The sequence below is a fragment of the Arachis ipaensis genome, chromosome B8 (assembly GCF_059453495.1).
Source record: "Arachis ipaensis isolate K30076 ecotype BB chromosome B8, ASM5945349v1, whole genome shotgun sequence".
In the NCBI taxonomy this organism is placed as follows: domain Eukaryota; kingdom Viridiplantae; phylum Streptophyta; class Magnoliopsida; order Fabales; family Fabaceae; genus Arachis; species Arachis ipaensis.
In genome coordinates, this window is record NC_142443.1 from 50,129,766 (window position 1) to 50,145,999 (window position 16,234).

Consider the following 16,234-nt stretch of genomic DNA (forward strand, 5'->3'; position numbering starts at 1 on the left):
TCCGGGGCCCACTTGGTGTGTGCTTGGGATGAGCATTGAGTTTTACACATGTAAATGCTTCTTTTGGAGTTGAACGCCAGTTTGTAACCTGTTTCTGGCGTTTAACTCCACTTTGCAACCTGTTTCTGGTGTTTAACTCCAGAATGCAATATAAAACTGGCGTTGAACGCCAGTTTGCGTCATCTAAACTCGGGAAAAGTATAGACTATTATACATTGCTGGAAAGCCCTGGATGTCTACTTTCCAACGCAATTGAGAGCGCGCCATTTGGAGTTCTGTAGCTCCAGAAAATCTACTTTGAGTGCAGGGAGGTCAGAATCCAGCAGCATCTTGTAGAACCTATGCACAATTACTCAAGAGGGGGGGTGAATTGAATATTGCAACAACAATGAATCTTTTTGCGAAAGATTAAAGACAATATACAAAAGTGTTATTGTACTAGTATTTTTCCAAGAGCTTAACTCAATTGCTAAGCATTTATAAGGAGCTTTTACTTTCCAATAGACACCAACTCAAATAAATTGATCAAGCTTTTCACCAATCGGACTTAAGCTATTCCTTAAGTACTTACGAAGCTACTTTTCGATCACAATTTATTTGCTCAAAGGTAAAAGACAATAATATTGAAGAGATGAGTTTGGAGAGATGCAAACGCTATTTAGAGTGGTTCGGCACAATCCTTGTCCTACGTCCACTTTCTTTCTCAATCGCTATTGAGAAGTTCCACTATTGCCAAGCTTCAAGGTGCTCGCGCAAAACCTTTTACAATCCGAGTCCTTAGTTTCTAACACCTCACGGTATATGATCACCACTCGTATACTAACCTACTCTACTTAGAGATACCTTCTCTAAGATTTGCCTTGAGTACTTAGTATACTTCTTTGGTATCCTCACCGACTATAGTGTTTATAACTCTTGACTCAACCTTGGAGATCACACTCCAATTTACAAAGTGTACAAGAAAACAATTCTCAAAGAATTGTTGAGACGAAATGAGTACTCTCTAGAAGAGTGTATGATTACAATTTTAGCACTATTGAACCAATTGATATTGCTCTCTCAAATTGTGTATTATAACACCTTAAAAATGTGTAGAATGAAAGAATATGAACAAGATAGTTTGCAAATACTCACGTATGTGAAATAAGGCTTCAATCCATCTATTTATAGACTCCCCAAACCTTAGAAACGTTGGGGAGTTAATGGGATGGAGCTTTTTTGTCAAAACTAGCCGTTTTTTTATGTTTTTGAATCATTTGCATCGATGCATAACACTTTGCATCGATGCAAATGTGTCTTTGAAGCTGAAATTTGAATTTTCAGCTAGGTTGCATCGATGCAAACATCTTTGCATCGATGCAACAAGTTGTCGCATGCTTTGCATCGATGCAAGATGAGTGTGCATCGATGCAAACCTTAAAGAATGGCTTAAAATCACTTCAAAATACTTAGGATTGATCTCAAACTTGTTGGAGTCAATTCCTATGCTTTTGTACCTTTGAAAACAAGTTTTTAAACCATTTGGCTAGCATCGAATTGCAAGATGTGCATCAAAACATTTTGTGAGTGTGTGTTGAGAGATTTAGCAATTGGTTCTTAACAAGAAGTTACCTAAGTCCTAAGACACTATACTTGTCTTCAAATGTTGTGGACTTGAGTTTCTTGTTGTTGTTGTGTTGCTTTCAACTCTTCATTCCTCAACGTTGAATGTTGGTTGATCTTTCAACATGCTTGTTCATTCAAGTTGTTTGTTGGTTTGTCTTTCATGTCGTTTGTTGGTTTGTCATTCATCAAAACCTACGAATACAAACTTCGCATACAAGCAACATGATTTACAATTTCCCCCTTTTTGATAATGACAAACCAATTTTGAGGATATGCATTTATAAAAGCAACAATAATGCACTTTGTTTTATAGAAAGCTTTGGAGAAGACTTCACAAAAAAAATTTTGCAGGAGTTCCCCCTAAATATGTGCATTTGTTCCCTTAAAGGGCGTTTATCAAAGAAAACGATTTAGATATCAAAGTTTTTGCTTAGCGGAAGTCTTTTTGAAATCATTGTTTCGCAAACTTATTTCTTCTTTTCAAATCCTCAAACTTCTTCTTTTTCAAGAGTTCAAAATTTCAAATATCCTCAAACTTCTCTTCCCCCTTTTGACATTATCAAAAAGAAAGGAGTTTGAAATGTGTCATAGAAGCATGCATAAAACAATGAATTTTTTTAAGTTCAATTTCTCTATTAATTTCAAGGATGAGATATTCCCCCTTTCAAAAAGAATTTGATTTCCTCTTTTTATATATAAAACAAGCATGCATAATTCCCCCTAAAGAAGTGAAATATATTAAAGCATGCACATTAACTTAAAATAGGGGTACCAATCCTATTTTGAGTTATTCACCAAATAAGCATACAAGCATTAATCATTAAACAAAATTATGAAGGAAATATCAAAGTATTTAAACCATAATAGAAATTCTTAGCTTACTAGGAGTTAGTTTAACAGTTCATATAATCAAATAAACATAAAGCAATAAAAAGTGACTTGATGAAGAGGAGACAATCAATCTTGGTCTTCATCATCATCAGTATCCTCTTCATACGGTAGGTGGATGCCGAAATGCTCATATAAGTCATCAATACGACGATCCAAGCGACCCGTGCGATGATCGACACGAGACACACGACGATTAAGTGCTTCAAGTTGCCTACCATGCTCTACTTCAATCCTTTGAGTTCCATCATGTATATACTCACTTAAACCATTATAAACTTCAATTTGTTGATCCTCCATTGTTTATAATCTTTAAATTCTTCAATCTACCTCAAGATTAATCACTCATTCATCAACTCATAAACCTACAAAACAATGGCTAATTGGATATCTCCAATGCTTAAGTTAGTAAGAGATACAAAAATAGCAATATAAATACAATGAATTCAAACAAATCATAGTAGATTAGATTCCAAGATACCAAGTTCATTTCGGATGTTAAAAAAATTTTCTTTACATAAAGGTTTAGTGAAGATGTCCGCTAGTTGTTTACTAGTTTCGACAAATTCAATAACCACATCACCTTTTTCAACATGGTCTCTTATGAAGTGATGTCTAATCTCAATATGCTTGGTTCTTGAATGTTGAACCGGATTCTTGGTTAAATTTATTGCACTAGTATTATCACATTTGATAGGAATGTGATCAAGTATGAGTCCATAGTCCACAAGTTGTTTCATCCATAAAATTTGGGCGCAACAACTACCGGCGGCTACATACACGGCTTTGGCGGTAGATAAGGCTACACTTACTTGTTTCTTACTATGCCATGAAACAAGAGAGTTTCCTAGCAAGTGACAAGTGCCGCTAGTGCTTTTCCTATCCAATTTGCAACCGGAAAAATCGGAATCGGAATAACCAATCAAATCACAAGTGGATCCTTTCGGATACCACAATCCAACATTTAATGTTCCTATGAGATACTTCATAATCTTTTTCACCGCACTTAAGTGAGATTCCTTAGGATTAGCTTGGTATCTCGCACACATGCATACACTAAACATGATATCTGGCCTACTTGCCGTTAGATAAAGTAATGATCCTATCATGCCTCTATACTTCTTTACATCTATGTTTTTACCTTGTTCATCTTTGTCAAGGTAGAAAGTAGTGCTCATTGGTGTGTCCATTGCCTTAGCATTGTCCATTCCAAATCTTTTGAGCAATTCCTTGCAATATTTGGTTTGGCTAACGAAAGTTCCTTCTTTTCCTTGTTTGATTTGAAGACCAAGGAAGAAGTTGAGTTCGCCCATCATGGACATTTCAAATTCACTTTGCATGAGGTTTGAGAAAAACTTGCAAAGTGATTCGTTAGTTGAACCAAATATTATGTCATCGACGTAAACTTGTACCAAAAGGATATTTTTGTTTTCAATCATGATAAATAAAGTTGTATCAACCTTCCCTCTTCTAAAACCCTTTTCTATTAAAAACTTGCTCAAACGTTCATACCAAGCTCTTGGAGCTTGTTTAAGACCATAAAGAGCTTTCTTGAGTTTAAAAACATGATTTGGATTTTCATAATCCTCAAAACCGGGAGGTTGTTCAACATATACTTCTTCTTGAATGAAACCATTAAGAAAGGCACTCTTAACATCCATTTGATAAAGTTTGAAGTTATAAGAGGATGCAAAAGCAAGTAACATCCTAATAGCTTCTAATCTAGCTACGGGAGCATAAGTTTCGCCATAATCAATGCCTTCCTCTTGATTATAACCTTTAGCTACCAATCTAGCTTTGTTTCTAACAATTGTACCATTTTCATCGAGTTTATTTCTAAAAACCCATTTTGTTCCTACAATTGTTTGATTACTTGGTTTAGGCACCAATTCCCAAACGTCATTTCGTTTGAATTAGTTAAGCTCCTCTTGCATTGCCATAGCCCAATGTTCATCATCAATTGCGGACTCAATGGTAGATGGTTCAATTTGAGAAACAAAAGCACTATATGCAAATAAATTTCTAAAAGTGGATCGAGTTGTTACCCCTTTCGAAACATCACCAATGACGTTGTCTAGAGGATGATCCTTTCAAGTACGCCAGTCCTTTGGAAGTGCATTTATTTGTGCTTGTGATGGTTCAATTTCTTCAACTTGAACACTATCCTTTGTTGAGCTTGTAGAGGCTTCATTTAAATCTTTTTCTTTGTCTTCACCATTCAAATTTAGTGAATCAAAGTTTTCTACATTTTCATCAAAATCTTTTCTAGTACAACAACGGTTAGTTTCATCAAAAGCGACATGAATACTTTCTTCCATAGTCATGATGCGTTTATTATATACTCTAAAAGCTTTGCTAGTTAAAGAGTAGCCTAAGAAGATTCCTTCATCAGCCTTAGCATCAAATTTGCCTAAGTTATCTTTTCCATTATTTAGAATAAAGCATTTACAGCCAAAGACGTGAAGGTGGGAAATATTTGGCTTTCTTCCTTTGTACAATTCGTACGGTGTTTTCTTAAGAATAGGTCGAATGATAATCCTATTCATAACATAACACGCGGTACTAACCGCATCCGCCCAAAAGTACTTAGGAATATTAGCCTCATTGAGCATAGTTCTCGCCATTTCTTCTAAATGACGATTTTTCCTTTCAACCACACCATTTTGTTGTGGTGTTCTAGGAGAGGAAAAATTATGCTCAATGCCATTTTCTTCACAAAAAGTTTCAAAAAGATTGTTTTCAAATTCTCCACCATGATCACTTCTAATAGATGATATATGCAAATTCTTTTCATTTTGAATAACTTTGGCTAATCTTTTGAATGCTCGAAATGCATCACTCTTGTTTGCTAGGAACAAGGTCCATGTAAATCGAGAGTAATCATCAACAATAACTAAAGCATAGTAATTGCCACCAAAGCTCATAGTCCTAGAAGGACCAAATAAATCCATGTGCAAAAGTTGTAATGGCCTTGTTGTTGAAACAATGTTTTTGGATTTAAAAGAGGCCTTTACTTGTTTTCCCTTTTGACATGCGTCGCAAAGGACGTCTTTTTCAAAACGTAGCTTTGGTAAGCCAATTACTAACTCTTTAGAGACCAACTTGCTAAGATGGTCCATGTTAGCATGAGCTACTCTACGATGCCATAACCAAGTTTCATCATTTTTACTAACAAGGTATTTCACATCATTTGAGGAAACTTCATCTAGATTAATCATGTATACATTGTCAACACGGTGTCCAATTAGCACAATTTCATTAGTGTCTTGCCTTTTTATCAAACAACATTTTGAATCAAAGGTGACTAAGTTTCCTTTGTCACAAAGTTGGCTAACACTAATTAGATTATGTTTGAGACCTTTGACAAGTATAACATTATCTATGGAGGTAGAAGAATTTTTACCAACTTTTCCAACACCGATTACTTTGCCGGTGTTGTTGTCTCCATAGATCACGTTTCCTCCGTTTGTAGGCTCTATTGCGGTGAACTTTGATTCATCGCCGGTCATGTGTTTGGAGCATCCACTATCAACATACCAATTTGTATCCTTAGCTCCAACACGTACCTACAAAACAATTAAAATTGGGATTTAGGTACCCAAGTGAATTTGGGTCCTTGATGGTTAGTATGAGCATAATGCCCATAAGGTGCCCATCTCGTATCTTGACTACGAAAGTTTATATGTTTAATTCTAGTAAAGCATACGGGTGCTATATGACCTACTTTATTACAATAATGACATATGACATTTAGATTATGCATCCTATGCATGTTTCTAAATGGTTGCCTAGGTTGTTTCCTAAATGCAACATCTTTTGATCTATATGCATTGTGATTATAATTTCTAAATGAAGCATGTTGAGGAGGATGTTTAAAGGCTTCATTCCTTTTAGGCATGCTTGCCTTTTGGGCTTGCGGTTGCCTAATAGGAGTTTTAGTATTTTTAAATTTTCCTTTTTCAAAACCTAAACCTTCCTTATTATGAACATGCTTTTGGTTTTTCAACATTTTATCTAAGTTCTTTGAAGATTCATTGAACTTAGCTAAAGTGTTCTTAAGATTTGTAATTTCATTTTCATGCATTTTACAAGATTTGTATGGATCACTACTTGTGCTACACTTATCTTTTTCAAGATTGATATTCTCGTTTTTCAACATCTCATTTTGTTTTAAAAGATCCATATTCTTTTTCTTTAGGAGAGAATAATCTTGGGTAAGTTTTGTGTACACCTCAAGTAAGGCATCATATTCATCTTGTAAATTAAAAGAAGTGGAGTTGTCATCACTAACCTTTTCTTCGCTTGCCATTAAGCAAAGATTTGCAACCTCGTCGTCATCGGAGTCGGATTCATCCTCGTTCTCCCATGATATGTATGCTTTCTCCTTCTTCTTAAATTTCTTGTTTTTGTCCTCCTTTTGAAGTTTTGGACAATTGGGTTTAATATGTCCAACTTCTCCACACTCATAGCATTTTGGTACCTTTGTTTTGCTCTTGAAGTTTTTCTTCATTGCAAACTTATTGAATCTTTTTAATAAGAGTGCAAATTCTTCATCTCCTTCTTCTTCATTATCATCACTCTCTTCTTGTAGTGATGTTGTTTTAAGGGCGAGACTTTTCTTCTTGCTTTCTTCACCTTTTTGTCTATTTAGCATAGTCATTTCATAGGTGAGAAGATTACCTCGTAGTTGATCAAATGTAAGTTGATCATAGAGCCTTCCTTCCACAATGGCGTTCACTTTGGAGTTCCATTTTGGTGTAAGGCTTGTAAGCACCTTGGTCACAATGTGTTTATCATTGTATTTTGTGCCAAGCATGCTTAGGTTGTTGAAGATCTTGGAGAGTCTTTCAAGAGCTTCTTCAATGCTCTCTTCATCTTTCATTTTAAAATTTTCCCATTCATGAACCAACATGAATACCTTTGATTCTTTAACGTGGTCGGTTCCTTCGTAAGTGATTTGGAGTTTATCCCAAATCTCTTTAGCGGTTTCACATGTAGAGATCTTCATATAATCATGCTCGTTAAGTGCACAATGAATGAAGTTGATGGCTTTATCATTCATTGCCACTTTCTTCCAATCATCGTCACTATATTCATCTTCTCCTTTCGGTACTTGCTTTAAGACGGAGACTTCTCCTTCTTTAGTGCTTGTTGTCTTTGTTGGAATGTGATTTCCATTCTCAATCACTTTTCAAATTCTCACATCTTGAGAACGGATCCAAATTCTCATCTTATTTTTCCAATAAGAGTAATTTGTTCCGCTAAAAAGAGGAGGTCTAGCGGTTGAGTTACCTTCACTAGTGTTGTTGTTGTTAAAGGTTGTGCTTGCCATGATCTTTTCCCTTAAACGGTTAAGTCTTTCAAAGGGTTAAGCTCTGATACCACTTGTAGAACCTATGCACAATTACTCAAGAGGGGGGGTGAATTGAGTATTGCAACAACAATGAATCTTTTTGCGAAAGATTAAAGACAATATACAAAAGTGTTATTGTACTAGTATTTTTCCAAGAGCTTAACTCAATTGCTAAGCATTTATAAGGAGCTTTTACTTTCCAATAGACACCAACTCAAATAAATTGATCAAGCTTTTCACCAATCGGACTTAAGCTATTCCTTAAGTACTTACGAAGCTACTTTTCGATCACAATTTATTTGTTCAAAGGTAAAAGACAATAATATTGAAGAGATGAGTTTAGAGAGATGCAAACGCTATTTAGAGTGGTTCGGCACAATCCTTGTCCTACGTCCACTTTCTTTCTCAATCGCTATTGAGAAGTTCCACTATTGCCAAGCTTCAAGGTGCTCGCGCAAAACCTTTTACAATTCGAGTCCTTAGTTTCTAACACCTCACGGTATATGATCACCACTCGTATACTAACCTACTCCACTTAGAGATACCTTCTCTAAGATTTGCCTTGAGTACTTAGTATACTTCTTTGGTATCCTCACCGACTATAGTGTTTATAACTCTTGACTCAACCTTGAAGATCACACTCCAATTTACAAAGTGTACAAGAAAATAATTCTCAAAGAATTGTTGAGACGAAATGAGTACTCTCTAGAAGAGTGTATGATTACAATTTTAGCACTATTGAACCAATTGATATTGCTCTCTCAAATTGTGTATTATAACACCTTAAAAATGTGTAGAATGAAAGAATATGAACAAGATAGTTTGCAAATACTCACGTATGTGAAATAAGGCTTCAATCCATCTATTTATAGACTCCCCAAACCTTAGAAACGTTGGGGAGTTAATGGGATGGAGCTTTTTTGTCAAAACTAGCCGTTTTTTTATGTTTTTGAATCATTTGCATCGATGCATAACACTTTGCATCGATGCAAATGTGTCTTTGAAGCTGAAATTTGAATTTTCAGCTAGGTTGCATCGATGCAAACATCTTTGCATCGATGCAACAAGTCGTCGCATGCTTTGCATCGATGCAAGATGAGTGTGCATCGATGCAAACCTTAAAGAATGGCTTAAAATCACTTCAAAATACTTAGGATTGATCTCAAACTTGTTGGAGTCAATTCCTATGCTTTTGTACCTTTGAAAACAAGTTTTTAAACCATTTGGCTAGCATCGAATTGCAAGATGTGCATCAAAACATTTTGTGAGTGTGTGTTGAGAGATTTAGCAATTGGTTCTTAACAAGAAGTTACCTAAGTCCTAAGACACTATACTTGTCTTCAAATGTTGTGGACTTGAGTTTCTTGTTGTTGTTGTGTTGCTTTCAACTCTTCATTCCTCAACGTTGAATGTTGGTTGATCTTTCAACATGCTTGTTCATTCAAGTTGTTTGTTGGTTTGTCTTTCATGTCGTTTGTTGGTTTGTCATTCATCAAAACCTACGAATACAAACTTCGCATACAAGCAACATGATTTACACATCTGCAGTCCTTCTTCAACCTCTGAATCTGATTTTTGCTCAAGTCCCTCAATTTCAGCCAGAAAATACCTGAAATCACAGAAAAATACACAAACTCATAGTAAAGTCCAGAAATGTGATTTTTATTTAAAAACTAATAAAAATATACTAAAAAATAACTAAATTATACTGAAAACTATGTAAAAACAATGCCAAAAAGCGTATAATTTATCCGCTCATCACAACACCAAACTTAAATTGTTGCTTGTCTCCAAGCAACTGAAAATAAAATAGGATAAAAAAAAGAGAATATACTATAGATTCCAAAATATCAATGAAACTTAGCTCCAATCAGATGAGCAGGACTTGTAGCTTTTTGCCTCTTGAATAGTTTTGGCATCTCACTTTATCCATTGAAGTTCAAAATGATTGGCATCTATAGGAACTCAGAGTTTAGATAGTGTTATTGATTCTCCTAGTTCAGTATGTTGATTCTTGAACACAACTACTTTATGAGTCTTGGCCGTGGCCCTAAGCACTTTGTTTCCCAGTATTACCACCGGATACATAAATGCCACAGACACATAACTGGGTGAACCTTTTTATATTGTGACTCAGCTTTGCTCAAGTCCCCAATTAGAGGTGTCCATGGTTCTTAAGCACACTCTTTTTTTTTGCTTTGGACCTTGACTTTAACCGCTCAGTCTCAAGTTTTCACTTGACACCTTCACGCCACAAGCACATGGTTAGGGACAACTTAGTTTAGCCGCTTAGGCCAGGATTTTATTCCTTGAGGCCCTCCTATCGACTGATGCTCAAAGCCTTGGATCCTTTTTATTTACCCTTGCCTTTTGGTTTTAAGGGCTATTGGCTTTTTTCTCTTGCCTTTTGGTTTAAAGAGCTTTTGGCTTTTTCTACTTGCTTTTTCTTTTTCTATTTTTTTTCGCCATTTTTCTTTTCTCTTTTTTTTTCTGCAAGCTTTTGTATTCACTGCTTTTTCTTGCTTCAAGAATCATTTTTATGATTTTTCAGATCATCAAATAACATTTTTCCTTTTCATCATTCTTTCAAGAGCCAACATATTTAACATTCATAAACAACAACTTCAAAAGACATATGCACTGTTCAAGCATACATTCAGAAAACAAAAAGTATTGCCACCACATCAAAATAATTAAACTAGTTTCAAGGATGAATTCGAAACCATGTACTTCTTGTTCTTTTGTTTTTAGAACAGTTTTCATTTAAGAGAGGTGATGGATTCATATTCATAACTTTAAGGCATAGACACTTAGACACTAATGATCATATAGTAAAGACACAAACATAACTAAACATGAAGCATGGAAACCGAAAATAGAAAATAAATAGACAAGGAGATTAAAGAATGAGTCCACCTTAGTGAGGGTGGCGTCTTCCTCTTCTTGAAGAACCAATGGTGCTTTTGAGCTCCTCTATGTCTCTTCCTTGCCTTTGTTGCTCCTTCCTCATAGCTCTTTGATCTTCTCTAATCTCATGGAGGATGATGGAGTGCTCTTGGTGCTCCACCCTTTGTTGTCCCATGTTGGAACTTAATTCTCCTAGGGAAGTGTTGATTTGCTCCCAATAATTCTGTGGAGGAAAGTGCATCCCTTGAGGCATCTCAGGGATTTCATGGTGAGGAATTTCCTCATGCTCATGTTGAGGTCCATGATCTCTTATTTGCTCCATCCCTTTCTTAGTGATGGGCTTGTCCTCTTCAATGAAGATGTCTCTGGCCTTAGGTGCCATAGATGGTTATGGAAAAACGAAAAGCAATGCTTTTACCACACCAAACTTAAAATGTTTGCTCGTCCCCGAGCAAAAGAAGAAAGAAAGTAGTAGAAGAAAAAGAAAATAGAGGAGATGGAGGTGTGTGAATGGTTCGGTCAAGGGGGTTTTAGGTGGTTATGATGTGTGAAAAGGAAGGAGTGATGGTTTGAATTTAAGTGGGTGGGTGTAGGTGGGTTATATGATGGTTTTGGAGGAGTAATGGAGGTGATTGGTGGAGGTTAATTGAGGAAGAATGTTATGAAAATGTGTGAAGATGAGAGAAGAAGTGGTAGGGATCTTGTGGGTCCACAGATCCAGTGGGGACAAGGACTTAACATCCTTGCTCCAATTAGGCGTGTAAAATGCCCTTGCTGTGCAATCCTGGTATTTAACGCCAGACTGCTGCCTGTTTCTGGCGTTAAACGCCCAAATGTAGCTTGTTTCTGGCGTTTAACGCCAGGCAGATGCTTGTTTCTGGCGTTAAACGCCAGCTTGGTGCCTGTTTCTGGCGTTAAATGCCAGACAGATGCTTGTTTCTGGCGTTTAAACGCCAGACTGCTCTCCTCCAGGGTGTGCTATTTTCAATGCTGTTCTTCATTCTGTTTTTGATTTTTCAGTAGTTTTTGTGACTTCACATGATCATCAACCTAATAAAACACGAAATAACAAAAAGAAAATAAAATAGATATGATTAAATAACATTGGGTTGCCTCCCAACAAGCGCTTCTTTAATGTCAATAGCTTGACAGTGAGCTCTCATGGAGCCTCACAGATAATCAGAGCAAGGTTGAAACCTCCCAACACCAAACTTAGAGTTTGAATGTGGGGGTTCAACACCAAACTTAGAGTTTGGTTGTGGCCTCCCTACACCAAACTTAGAGTTTGACTGTGGGGGCTTTGGTTGACTCTACAGTGAGAGAAGCTTTTCATGCTTCCTCTCCATGGTTATAGAAGGAGATCCTTGAGTCTTAAACACAACGTTGTCCTTATTCAGTTGGAGGACCAATTCTCCTCTGTCCACATCAATCACAGCTCTTGCTGTGGCTAGGAAGGGTCTTCCAAGGATGATGGATTCATCCTCTTCCTTCCTAGTGTCTAGGATTATGAAATCAGCAGGGATGTAAAGGCCTTCAACCTTTACTAACACGTCCTCTACTTGTCCATAAGCCTGTTTTCTTGAGTTGTCTACCATCTCTAATGAGATTCTGGCAGCTTGCACCTCAAAGATCCCAAGTTTTTCCATTATAGAGAGTGGCATTAAGTTTATTCCTGACCCCAGGTCACACATATCCTTCTCAAAAGTCATGGTGCCTATGGTACAGGGTATTAAGAATTTGCCAGGATCCTATTTCTTTTGAGGTAATTTCTTCCTATCCAATGCATTTAGTTCATTGGTGAGAAAGGGAGGTTCATCTTCCCAAGTCTCATTACCAAATAATTTGGCATTTAGCTTCATGATTGCACCAAGGTACTTAGCAACTTGCTCTTCAGTAATGTCTTCATCCTCTTCAGAGGAAGAATACTCATCAGAGCTCATGAAGGGCATAAGGAGGTTCAATGGAATCTCTATGGTCTCTAATTGAGCCTCAGATTCCTTTGGTTCCTCAAAGTGATACTCCTTATTGGTCACTGGACGTCCCAGGAGGTCTTCCTCACTAGGATTCACGTCCTCCCCCTCCCTTGTAGGTTCGACCATGATGGTTAAATCAATGGCCTTGCACTCTCTCTTTGGATTTTCTTCTGTATTGCTTGGGAGAGTACTAGGAGGAGTTTCAGTGACTCTTTTACTCAGCTGGCCCACTTGTGCCTCCAAATTCCTAATGAAGGACCTTGTCTCATTCATGAAACTCACAGTGGCCTTAGATAGATCAGAGACTATATTTGCTAAGCTAGATGGATTCTGCTCAGAATTCTCTATCTGTTGCTGAGTGGATGATGGAAGAGGTTTGCTATTGCTAAACCTGTTTCTTCTACCATTATTAAAGCCTTGTTGAGGCTTTTGTTGATCCTTCCATGAGAAATTTGGATGATTTCTCCATGAGGGATTATAGGTGTTTCCATAGGGTTCACCCATGTAATTAACCTCCGCTATTGCAGGGTTCTCAGGATCATAAGCTTCTTCTTCAGAAGAAGCCTCTTTAGTACTGTTGGATGATTCCTTCAATCCATTCAGACTCTGAGAGATCATATTGACTTGCTGAGTCAATATTTTATTCTGAGCCAATATGGCATTCAGAGTATCAATTTTAAGAACTCCCTTCCTTTGAGGCATCCCATTACTCACAGGATTCCTTTCAGAAGTGTACATGAACTGGTTATTTGCAACCATGTCAATGAGTTCTTGAGCTTCTGCAAGCGTTTTCTTTAGGTGAATGGATCCACCTGCAGAATGGTCCAATGACATCTTTGATAATTCAGACAGACCATCATAGAATATATCCAGGATGGTCTATTCTAAAAGCATGTCAGAAGGACACTTTTTGGTTAGTTCCTTGTATCTCTCCCAAGATTCATAGAGGGATTTACCTTCCTTTTGTCTGAAGGTTTGAACATCCACTCTAAGCTTACTAAGCTTTTGAGGAGGAAAGAACTTGGCTAAGAAAGCCGTGACCCGCTTATCCCAAGAGTTCAGGCTGTCTTTAGGTTGAGAGTCCAGCCATATTCTAGCTCTGACTCTTACAGCAAACGGGAAAAGCATAAGCCTGTAGACCTCGGGATCAACCCCATTGGTCTTAACAGTATCACAGATTTGCAAGAATTCAGTTAAGAACTGAAAAAGATCTTCTGATGGAAGTCCATAAAACTTGCAGTTCTGTTGCATCAGAGAAACTAATTGAGGTTTCAGCTCAAAATTGTTTGCTCCAATGGCAGGGATTGAGATGCTTCTTCCATGTAAATTGGAATTTGGTGTAGTAAAGTCACCAAGCATCTTCCTTGCATTGTTATTATTTTCGGCCATGTCTCCTTCTTTTTCGAAATTTTCAGTCAGATTTTCTCCAAAGAGTTGTGCTTTAGCTTCCCTTAGCTTCCTCTTTAGAGTTCTTTCAGGTTCAGGATCAGCTTCAACAAGAATGTTCTTGTCCTTGTTCCTGCTCATATGAAAAAGAAGAGAACAGAAAATATGGAATCCTCTATGTCACAGTATAGAGATTCCTTTATGTGAGTAGAAGAAGATATGAATAGAAGAAGGAGAATCCAAACACAAGGGTGAGGAGTAGGTTCGAATTCTTAGATGAAGAGGAGTGTTAGTAAATAAATAAATAAATAGAAGGTGGTGAGGAAGAAGAATTTTTGAAAATTAGATAAAATAAAATAAAATTATTTTTGTTTTTAAATTAGAATTAAAATTAAAAATTTGAAAATTAAGAAAGGAAAAATTAAATCAAATTAAATTAAATTTAAAACAATTAGTTAATTTTAAAAGGAATTTTGAAAAAGAGGAAGGTAATTTTCGAAAATTAGAAAGAGAATTAGTTAGGTAGTTTTGAAAAAGATAAGAATCAAACAAAAAGTTAAGTGGTTAATTGAAAAAGATTTGAAAATCATATTTTGAAAAGATAGGAAGTTAGAAAAGATTTTGAAATTAATTTTGAAAAAGATATGATTGAAACTTAATTTGAAAAAGATTTGAAAAAGAAATTTGAAAAGATTTGAATTTTGAAATCAAAGTTGATTACTTGACTAACAAGAAACTAAAAAGATATGATTGTAGAGTTTAAAGATTGAACCTTTCTTATTAGGCAAGTAACAACTTAAATTTTTTTTTTGAACCAATCACATTAATCATTAATTTTGAAAATTTAGAACAGAATAAGAAAAAGATTTTGAAAATCAATCATAAAGTTTTCGAAAATATGAAGGAAAAATTGAAAAAGATTTGATTTTTGAAAAAGATTTGAAAAAGATAGAATTTTTAAATTGAAAATTTGATTTGACTTATAAGAAACAACTAAATTTTAAAAAGTTTTGAAAAAGTCAACTCAAATTTTCGAAAATTTATGAGTGAAAAAGGGAAAGATATTTTTTTGATTTTTGAATTTTAATAAACAAAGAGAAAAATATCAAAAAGACTCAATGCATGAAAATTTTGGATCAAAACACATGATGCATGCAAGAACACTATGAATGCCAAGATGAACACCAAGAACACTTTGAATGTCAAGATGAACACCAAGAACTTATTTTTGAAAATTTTGAAGAAGAGAAAAACATGCAAGACACCAAACTTAAAGATTTTTAATTTTTAGACACTAACAAATTAAAAATGCATATGAAAAACAAGAAAAGACACAAAACAAGAAATTTTAAAGATCAAACAAGAAGACTTACCAAGAACAACTTGAAGATCATGAAGAAGTACTAGGGGTGGCAAAACGGGTCGAGCCCGTCGGGCCGATCCGCTAAACCCGCTAAAAAAGGCGGGTCGGGCTAGGAATTGGAGCCCGCCAAATTAAAAAAACCCGCCAAACCCGCACCGCCAAATTGGCGGGTTTTGGCGGGGCGGGGCGGGCCGGTCCGCCGGGCCGAAAATTTTTATTTTTTATTTTTTTTAATTAAATAAAAGAGTGATTACTATTATAAAATTAATAATTATAGAATTTTTAAATACTTTTTTTCATTTTTTGTTTTTATTCTTTTTTGAGTTATTAACTTTATTTATTTTATTTTACAATTTCGTATATATGCTCAAATTATGTAACTTATTTTTTAAAATAAAGATGATTCTATTGACAAATATTATTTTGAACAATTTTATTGAAGTTAAAAATTTAAAAAAATAGTAAAAAAATTATATTATAATTTGATTATTTTTTATTTGTATTTGATTTTTTAATTATTATTTTTTGGTTAATTTTAATGAATTTTATTTTTCAAAAAAAAAAAAAAGAGTCAAGCGGGCTAGCCCGCCAACCCGCCAATCCGCCATAAAGCGGGGCGGGCTAGCATTTTGAACCCATTTTAGTTGGCGGGGCGGGGCGGGTTGGGGCGGGCCGGCCCGCTTTGCCATCCCTATGAAGAACACATGCATGAGTTTTCGAAAAAATGCACAAATTTTAAAAACATGCAATTGACACCAA

General features: G+C 35.8%; 1 non-coding gene across 1 annotated transcript; it reads left to right on the forward strand.

The window, feature by feature from the left end:
- The first annotated feature begins 13,614 nt into the window (after positions 1-13,614).
- LOC148548033 (small nucleolar RNA R71) lies at positions 13,615-13,722 on the forward strand. Its single transcript, XR_015898351.1, has one exon. It is a non-coding gene; the product is annotated as a small nucleolar RNA R71 (small nucleolar RNA).
- The last annotated feature ends 2,512 nt before the right edge of the window (positions 13,723-16,234 follow it).